The sequence below is a fragment of the Toxotes jaculatrix genome, chromosome 4, assembly GCF_017976425.1.
Source record: "Toxotes jaculatrix isolate fToxJac2 chromosome 4, fToxJac2.pri, whole genome shotgun sequence".
NCBI lineage: Eukaryota > Metazoa > Chordata > Actinopteri > Toxotidae > Toxotes > Toxotes jaculatrix.
In genome coordinates, this window is record NC_054397.1 from 30,676,755 (window position 1) to 30,687,141 (window position 10,387).

The 10,387-nt window shown below is 45.7% G+C and overlaps 1 long non-coding RNA gene across 1 annotated transcript; it reads left to right on the forward strand.

The window, feature by feature from the left end:
• The first annotated feature begins 2,201 nt into the window (after positions 1 to 2,201).
• Positions 2,202 to 2,916, forward strand: LOC121180910. The gene is made up of 3 exons (XR_005893976.1): positions 2,202 to 2,260; positions 2,520 to 2,636; positions 2,880 to 2,916. It is a non-coding gene; the product is annotated as an uncharacterized LOC121180910 (long non-coding RNA).
• The last annotated feature ends 7,471 nt before the right edge of the window (positions 2,917 to 10,387 follow it).

The window sequence follows — 10,387 nt, forward strand, 5'->3', positions numbered from 1 at the left end:
TCAGGAGGGGATGTCCTGGAGAAGGTGGATGAGTGACAGATGATGGGGTGGATGGAGGAACATTGGGAGGAGGTGTAATATCCTCAAAAGCACAACCAGCTTTGACAAAGTGTCTGTTGAAATAATCCACCACTTTTTTTTTCTGTGATCACAATACCATCAGATTTAATAACAGTGGGCAAATGGGAAGACATTTTTCTTTTCTATTGATTTGACAGTGTTCCAGAATTTTTGAGGGTCAGAGCGATTGGCAACGTGTTGCTGTTTGAAAAAGCTGGATTTTGTGTGTCTGACTGACTGAGTACATTTGTTTCTTATTGCCCTGTATGTCTGCCAGTCTGATGTTTCATTAGAAGGATTTGCTTTACACCATAGGTGCTGTTTATGGCCAATAAGCTCAGACAGATCAGAACTGAACCAGGGACTGAGACGTTTTTTTATCCTCATTCTTTTGAGAGGAGCGTGTTTGTTCAAGATGGCACTCAACAAAGTTTTAAAGTATGTCCAGGCATCTTTTACGTCAAGGATAAGACCAATTCTGTGCCATTCAACTTGTGTCAGGTCATATAAAAAAGTCTCTTCATTAAAGTTTTTCTGGAGGCGTTTGAAAACAATCAAGCTCCATTATAATGGTCACTGAAGCTTTGACAAAAAACTTCACATTTATACCTATCTGGCCTGTTGGTGAGTGTAACATCAATGAATGTGCCACATTCCATAGTCTTGGTATTGTATCTGGTAGGGGCCTGCACAATCTGGGACAGGTTTAGTGCATCCAGCTGTAACTGCACAGAAGATGGAGGGTCAAGCACATCCCAATTCAAGTCCCCTAGCAGGAGAAATTTAGAGGAGGTGTGAGGGGCAATCAGCTCACTTGGAGCAGGCAGAGCACAGGCAAGGGCAGAGGGCGGCCTGTAACAACCAGCAACAGTGAGAGATTTTTACAACAATCATGTCCAACTGCCACAGATTTAGAGGAAATCACAGCGCACTGCAAGTTATCCCTACAATAGACAGCGACTAGACAGGAATTTTCTAATTCCTTCTAAATACAGGTTTAGGAGTAAGATGTTTGATGACATTGTCATCCCTAAGGGAGCTGTTTTTGGAACTCTTTGGTGGACTTTTGGACAGTTTCAGTTTAGTTTTATTTTGGAAAGTATATTTCTTGTGTATCATGTCTCGTTTTACTTACTGTCATAGTCTGTAAATTATGTTATGTTTTTGTCTGGTGTCTATATTGTCTTGTGGGTTCCTGTTTTATTTTGAAATCATTGCCCTAGTGTATCTTGTCTTGTTCTACTTCCTGTCTTTGTCTTGTTTCCCTCCTTTTGTGATTGTCTGCCCCACCCTAATTGGTGTTACCGGTTTCCCTTTGTCCGGTGTATTTAAGCCTTGTGGTTTCCCTGTGTCTTTGTCAGTTCGTTTTTGTCTCATGCCGTGTTTCAAGCCATGTTTCATGCCGTGTCCCATGTTTTTGTCTCTTGCCCTTGGCTCATGTATTTTGCTTCATTTTGGATCTCTCGTCTTCATAATACCCCAGGTCAGGTTTTGTATTAATTTGTTACTTTGTTTCTTGTTAGGTTTTATTTCTTGTTTAGCCTTTTCTCCTCGTTTAAAGTGATTTTGTGTTCACATTTTGTAACCTTTGTTTTTGTGCCTTTTCCCCCTTATGGGTGGTCTTTGTTTGCTACTTTGTTAGAATAAAGTTATTATTTTGGACTACGTCTGAGGGGTTGTGCGTTTGGGTCCTAGTCCTTGCCTCCCAAGTCGTGACAGACATGCTAACAGATGTTTGTGTGTCTCTGAAGGTACCCTGACTGGAAACCAATTCTACCATGGTCAGCTGGACTCTTGTTCTTCTGTTTCCAATAATCTGTTTTTAGCTGTGAGCATGAGCTGGGGAGGAATCACTCCTGTCAGTAGGCTGCTCCAAAACATTTCAAATGAGGCCACACAAGAAAAATGCACATCCATTCAAATGCTGCTGTTTAAGCTGCCACTTGACACAACTCTACTCTGTCATTTCACTGGTTATGTCTGTCACTCAATGTGTTATCCAGTCAGAGCAGACCATATGGCAGCCGAGCTCTGTGGGATCCCAAGGATCGCTCTCCATCCCATTCCGTGTCTCGGAGCCTCTCAGGTTCTCCCACCCCAAGTCCTCCTCACAACAAACACAGGGTGGGCCCCCATCCCCACAGGCCACACGGGAAGCTCTACTCCCCTCACCATCTCCCTCGCTTCCACCACTGCACAGGTAGACCACAGGCTAGAGAGCAGGCACAGCGTTTACAAAGTGGAATCGTGTACAACTCTGTTAAATATTCATCTGCAAACTTACAAATAATACAAATATGTAGTGAGCTCATTTGCTCAAGTGCTACTGGACTGTTCAGTGGTGCTGTAGGTTCTTAATACACAATTATCTTTTCACCAATAAATGACTCAGATCAGGGGAAATGTCTGTATGATAGTTTACTCACTTCTAACCTCATCCATCCATTCACTATCCTAAGAACACGGCCATCGCTTGGAGGGCCGCCACTCCGGCTCACACAGTCCCTCTCACTCACACCCAACCTCCTCCTCCTCCAGAGAGCACCGGCCTGAGAGGAAGGACAAGGAATCATCAGGTTAGTCAGTGTGTAGCTTTGTTCTTTACAGACTGATGTATGTTCAGAGTCTGACTCTGGAAATCTCTTTTAAAGTTATCTGCTAACGGGGAAGAGAGTTTGTCTGTGCTCAGCTAAAATCACACTTTACCTGTTGTTTACATGAGATTTCTGACATAACTTCTAGTTTTAGAGCCTTACACAAGAGTGATGTGGAGCTTTCTTTGCTTTCCCTCCTCCCTTTGCTTCGTGCTGTGTCTACAGGGGGTTCCTCTGGCATCGGTGGGAAGCGTCCACACCACGACTCCACTGACACCAGCCGACATCCACCCTCCTCTAAGGCGGCTCACAGCTCCAAACGTGGACAGTCCAACATCACAACTGTCAAGAGCGGGATGAAGACTGGAACTAAGATGGCTGAGACAGCAAGTAACAAGGCGGCTGACACAGTGGCTGTTTTTCTCTTTAGTTGTGTAAAGCTTGTCACAGAATTCCACTGTTTTGGACAAAGCTCAGCCACAGCTAACTATGTCTACACACTTCTTTCAGCCTAAAACTAACCAAAGACTAATGCTGTTGCTTTGTAGTCTGCCAGGCCTCCTCCAACCAAGAAGGTCTGCTTTATCTGACAGGCATTCCAAACCACGCCTCGGAGCAGGAAGTCACTGACTTGGTCGGGTCCTTTGGCAAGATCAACAACGTGATCCTCATGCCGTGCTCAGAAGAAGATAGTGAGAAGAGCCAAGGACAGAAGGTGCGTTTAAGAGTATCTACATGCTCATGTGTTTTACAAGAAATTTCACTTTGAGAGTCTCACCCACCTCCTCCACAGTGTCCAGCAGGCAGCCTAAGACAGAGCTGGCCCTCCTGACCAGCTTGTTCAGTCTCTTCCTGTGTCTGTCTGTGCTGCCTGCTCCCCGGCAGACCACGGCATAATGGACAGCAGAGGCATAAAATGTCTTTAGAAGAGGCCTGCACACTCCAAAGGACCTCAGTCTCCTCAGAAGGTGGAGGCCACTTTGGCACTTCTTGTACAGGGCATCAGTGTTGTGCATCCAGTCCAGTTTATTGTTGAGGTAAACACCCAGGTACTTGAAGCTGTCCACCAACTCAATGTTCGCACCCTGGATGTTCACCGGTGTGTGTGGTAGTGTCCTTCTCCGGAAGTCCATCACCATCTCCTTTGTCTTACTGGTGTTTAGGCACAGGTGGTTGTGCTGACACCAGTCAACAAAGTCCATGACGACCGACCTGTATTCCAGCTCATTCCCCTTAGACGCACAGCCAACAATGGCTGAGTCATCGGAGAACTTCTGGAGATGACAGCTGCTGGTGTTATACATGAAGTCTGACGTGTAGAGGGTGAAGAGGAATGGTGAGAGCACTGTTCCCTGAGGGGCTCCAGTGCTGCAGGCTACTACCTCAGACACACAGTTATGCAGCCTCACGTACTGCGGCCTGTTAGTGAGGTAGTCAGTGGTCCATGTGGCCAGATGTTCATCCACTCTTGCCCCCTCCAGCTTCCCTCAGAGCAGTGCCGGCTGGATGGTGTTGAAAGCACTGGAGAAATCAAAAAACATGACCCTCACAGTGCTCCCGGTGGTCGGGAGCAGGTAGATGCAGCAGGTAGATGATAGCGTCGTCCACCCCGATGTTGGGCCTGTAGGCAAACTGCAGCGGGTCCATCACTGTGCTCACCACGGAGCCAAGGTGGCTGAGGATGAGCCTCTCCAGGGTCTTCATCAGATGGGAGGTCAAGGCGACCGGTCAAACACCGTACCCTCCAGATTGGCACAGTGTTCTCCACACAGAAGTTGACATAGTCTGTGATGCAGTGAGTCAGGCTGTCCATGTCATCTCCATGAGAGCTGCAGAGTGTCTCCCAGTCAGTCGTCTGGAAACAGTCTCTGTCTCTCACTGGCCTCATCAGTCCACACTCTCACAGACTTCTTCTGAGCAGGCTCTCTTCTCACCCTGGGTGTGTATTCAGGGAGCAGATGGACAAGGTTGTGATCAGAGCGGGGGGAGGGGGGCGGAGGTGTATGCGTCTTGGAGTAACTCCATGTTCTTTATGCAGAGTTGGTCCTTCACACAGATGGGTGCTGGGTTGCACCATTTTTCACTCTTTTCTACTCTCCGCCACTCTCCTGTCCGCACGCTCAAGTTTAAGTCCGTCCAGGTAAACCACAGAGTCCAGTGTCAGTTCACCCTATACTCCCTCTGCAGCCGGGTCAGCACCGTAAGCTCCTCCATCTTGTTAGAGAGGGAACGGACGTTTCCCATAATAACATTAAAATGTGCAGAATTAACAATTTCTCTAAGTGTGTTTTACAAGAAAGAATAGCATTGGCCTGTTCATCTGTCACTCTTCAGTCAACAAAACAGTGGCTGTGGATACTTTAGCCTGTGCAGGTTTCCTGCTTCTACTTTGCACAATGTCATCGTGGTTTCTGTCTGTCCCACGTCATCACTTTGTCTCCCTCCCTTGCTGCAGGCATCTGTATGCATGGTGAAGGCTGAAGACGCTCAGGCACTGGCTAACTGCACAAATCTCTCCATCAGAGACCAGAAAATCACTGCTTCAACAGCCAAGGTACCATGTGGAAAACACACACACGTGGCACTGAAGGCATGTTCACTTTAAACCCTTTCAATCATAGAAAACATAAAGCTTCCACAAAAACGCTGAGTGGAGTTTGTTTTCTGTCTAAATGCAATTGCTGATTCAGAAACCATTTCATACACAAAATTAGTTGCAATTCCTTTTTTTTTTTATTATTTTTTGATGTTTGAAGTCTCATTTCTGTTTGATTTCCTTTAGAAACCTGAAGGAGTGCAGTCTCCTGATGCCAACAACAGGTCTGCCACAGTTATCATCACTGTTCTTCCCCTTTAACCCCATATGTTGTTCACTCAAACTGCCCATTTCAAACCTGCACTCAGATATGATTATTTCTGACTTCACAGCAAACCTGCTTCAGGACAGGAGAAGGGTCCTGCCGGGGAAGACGCAGGTAGGACAACAAAAAACCGCCACTGCTAGTCTGCAGGCAGTCAGTGCTAATATATCCACATCTATCACTGTCAAGAAATACTCAGTATATCTAGTTAAAATCACAGTCTGTTAACTATACCTGATCACATGGAATAAACTGTAGCTTAGTCACATGTAGTCTGGTTTGTGATGTCTTGCTTTTGCTGGCTTGTAGTTGTGATGTGTATGAAAACATACTGAGTGTAGCATCTTCCCCTCCTACTCCCCACTGCAGGAGCTGAGGCTGAACACAAGACGTCTGATGTGGTACAGTTTCCTTCACTTCCATCACATTTTCTTGTGTTTCAGCCTGATACTAAAATCCTTTCAGGTCATTTCCCCCCTCATCAGTCTGAAAACAGAATTTTATGTTTGGAAATGTTCAGCTAAATGTCTGTTAAATTCACTTGTTCTGTAATGTCTCCTACAGAAAGGCATGGTGTTGATCACAGGACTTCCTGAGAGCAGCTGCTCAGAGAGTGACATCATCAAGCTGATCCAGCCCTTTGACACGCCCTCGGACCTCATCCTGGCAAAACAAATGGGAAAGGTTGGTGTGATCACACCAGGAGGAGAGGAGAAAACACCTGGACACCAGTAATACATGTAGCCATGCAAGCTGCTTCTGTCATAGCTTAAACTACTATCACAGGCTCAGTGGGACTGCTTTGTGGACAGTCCATACACTCAATCTGTCCATAGATACTAGTTTCTGGATTGTTGACCTGTTACAAAGTTCATCTTCCTACAGCACCGTGTTAAAATCATCCTTATTGTATGTTAGGTGCTTGTGTCAGTGGCAGACACGGAGATCGCTCAAGAGATAGTGAAAGTCCACTCCTTCATCCCCACCAAGATTAAAGACTGTGAGCTGAAGATAATTCATGTCAAACAGCGTATTGGCCTCAGCACACCGGTAAGGCCTCTCATCATTCACCCACATCCTTTACAGGACACTCATCATCTTTTTCTCCTCCTCTGCTCTAATCTTCTATATTAAATATCTTCCTTTTGTGTGCTTGCTTCTTTCATCTTGTGCTTAGTGCAGCATTTCTAGTTGGTTGTGAACCTTGAGCAGTAGCTGCTGATTAACACTAAAAAACCACTTTACACAGGTGTCTCTCTACAATCTGCTGATGGGATCAGTGGAGCCATTAATGAGTATTTCTACCATTGGATATTTCTGTGCACTTCATCTTATTTATTGCTTGATGTAACAAGGACAGTGCACATTAATAAAATTTGCTGTAAATACACCAGGGACAAGTGTAGATGATCCAAATGTACATTTACACTAAGCTCTTTAAAGTAATAAAAAAAGTAATTAATAAAGTAATCAGGCTGAAGGGTCTTACTGTCAAACTGCAGCAGTAAGTGTTCAGTTGTCCCTGTCCTACATTTTAGATGTAGATAAACAGGGACAGTCCTGTAAAATGTGACGTCTGCTGTAACTTTACAACTAGTTTTTGTTGTAAAGTACATTAAAGTAAGGAAACAGTATTTTTCATGGGTATAGTAATCTTGCAGAAACCCTCATTTACTGATGGTAATGAATATGTCTTCTGTATATCTTCTGCTTTAGTCTTCTGTGAACCTTGATCCAGTAATTATCTGCTGGCTAATTAGTGATTGTATGTCCTTTTGTGTCCTCCAGGAGAGTACTGTTCCAGTGTGCTGGAGCAGGCTCTTGGTGATCAGTAATGTCCCCAACATGCCCTCTGGCTCCTCTGAGGTCCAAAAACTGGTGCCACGCTTTGGTACCGTCATCAAGACCCTCGTGCTCAACAACATGGTGAGGGCTGTTTGTCTGTGCAGCTGCAGACATGCTAATCTATGAGATCCTCAGCCACCCCTGTCCTGAATATCCGTGTCCTCACACACAGCTCTGTCCTGGTCTGAAAATCCAAATCACATTTTCTCCAAATCATGTCTTGCTCTTTATCTGTAAAGACATGTAACATGCTGTTGATGTGATGTTGTGCCTCTTCCTGCTTAGGTCATTTGTGAGATGGCGACTGCAGCCATGGCATTCTCTGTTTACAAACGCTTCAAGACGTTTCCGTGCATCATCCAGAACAACCCCCTGTTCTTCTCCCGCAAACCGGACCCCAAGGCCAACACACAGACAAAAGTCATCACTACGTACCTTGAGTCGTCTAAGGTCAGTAATTGATTGGCAGTGCTTGCTCATTATTCAGTTAGACATATTTCTTATCTACTACTGGCATGATGTCCTGCAGTGTCAGCTCCATGTGCACGTGTTTGATGTCACACTGCTCAAAAGCTCCTTGTGTCTGGTCATAGGATGCACCTGCTAACGGCAAAAGCAGCCAAACAGCAGCAGCTGCAGAGGAAGAGGAGGCTGTCCATATAGAGAAGTCTGAACCTCCTTTGGAGGAGGTGGAAAAAGATGCTTCTGGGACAGACCAGAAGATGAAGAGCACAGACAAGACGGCTGGTGAAGTCCAAGCTTTGGGAGAAAACGCCAGCAAAGACAGCATCAGAAGCCATGAGCCTAGCGCTGCTGTTTCCCACTCTTCAGCTGCACAAGACGCCAAAGCAGAAGCAGTCATGGATACAGACATGAGGGAAACATCTGCTGATAAAACTGTCACAGAGACAGTAGGAGACAATAAAGGAGTCAATCCATCTGAAAGGACAAGGCTGCAGGTGCTGAAGAGTCAAAGGCATCTGTGTCTAATGGCAGAGCAGCTTCCATGGAGACGGCCATGCCAGAGCTACCTAAGGTAACATACAGCAGAAATGTGGCTCTGCGCTCATCAGCCTGTTGCTGGAGTCGGGTTGTTCTTCTGTGTAGCTCAGCCTGTGAGCTTTCATGTCTCTTTTTCATCCCTGTTTCACCAGGTCACTCAAGAAATGGTTAACGCGTTGCTTGTGGAGTGCCCAACAAGAACCGGCAGCCATCCTAACAACGTAGTAGCTTCCACCTGTGGCGTGAAGGGGGAAACACAAACAGAGACAGAGCAGGACAAAAGGTCAGCAGAGGGGACAAAAGAGGCTGCCAAGAACCACACAGAGGAGGAGGTGAAGAAGCAGGAGAGGGAGAGGAAAGAGAGGGAAGCCAGAAAGGAGGCGAGGGAGAGAGAGAGGAAGGAGAGGGAGAGGAGGGCCTGGGAGAAGGAGGAGAGGGCTAAGAGGGAGAGGGAGTGGGATGAAAGAGCCAGGAGGGAGAGGGAGAAGAGGGAGGAGGAAAGGAGGGAGTGGCAGAGGAGGGAAAGAGAGAGGAGGGAGAGAAAGAGAGCACAAGGTGAAGGCTGAGACCAGAATGGTGAGGAGGTGCTGCTGGGTCAAAACCTGGACACTTAAATGTCTCCTGTGTGTCCTATCCCACAACCTGTCATGAAATCAGGTGGAGGACGAGGACCACTTCCCATTCAACATGAGTGACTTTGTGACATTAGATGAAGTAGGAGATGTTACCGACCTTCCGTGTTCTCCTGCTGTTGTTCCCATGGAAACCACAGACAGGGAGGAGGAGGGTGCTCCCACATCTGTCCCTCAGGACAGTACAGGGGTACATTTTAGCTTGTGTATATCCCATCCAGCTTTTCTCTACATGTCTGATGGAGGGTGTCCGACACTTAAATGTCCACAGTCTTATGACGTCAGTCCTTTTCTGGGTTTCTGCTTCTAGGACACACCCATGGAGGTTGCCACAGAAACAACAGTATCGGATGCCACAGCAACTCTGCTCAAGTTTGATCAACAAGTATCAGAGTCTGAACCCGTGAGAGCACCAACAGCTGACTCCTCAGACAGGTCGTCAGGTTTAACACCCGGTCCGGTCCTCACCGCTGCAGCATCCACCTTACCAGCTCCACAGGCTGAGTCTTCTCTCAGCCAAACACCTGACTGGTACAGCCTCACACTGATTTCACTTCTACCATCAACACAAGGAAACGCAAGGCAAGGCAAGGTTTATTTATATAGCAACATTCGTACACAAGGTCATTTATAGTGCTTTACAGATTACATTAAAATCATAGAATAAAAGCAAATCATATAACATTAAAATCATGAATAATAGAATTAAAGAAAAATATTTAAACATTGGAGCAGAAAAAATAGAAAACGGTAAAATAATTAAGAAGAGTGTAGTTAAGACAATTTAAGAGAATGCTTCAGTAAACAAATGTGTTTTCAGGCCTGACTTAAATAAACTGAGTGTTTGGGCTGACCTCAGGTATTCTGGAAGCTTATTCCACAAGTGAGGGGCAGAATAACTGAATCCTGCTTCACTTTGTTTAGTCCTGACCCTAGGAACACACAGTAGGCCTGTCCCTGATGATCTGAGGGGTCTGGATGCTTCATAAGGAACCAATAAGTCCATGAGATATTTTGGTCCAAGAGCATTCAGTGCCTTGTAGACCAAGAGTAGAACTTTAAACTGTATCATTTGACTCACAGGAAGCCAGTGCAGTGATTTGAGGACAGGTGTAATGTGGTCCATTTTTCTGGTGTTAGTCAGGACTCTGGCAGCAGCATTTTGGACCAGCTGCAACTGTCTGATAGATCGTTTGTTTATAATAATAATCTAGCCTACTGAAAATGAATGCAAGGATAAGTTTTTCTGTGTCTTGTTTGAATAGAAAACCCTTGGTCCTAGCAATGTTTTTCAGGTGGTAATAGGCAGACTTAGTGATAGCTTTTACATGGTTGGTGAAATTCAGGTCTGTGTCAAGAATTACACCGAGCTTGATTTGTAACCTTCAGTGAC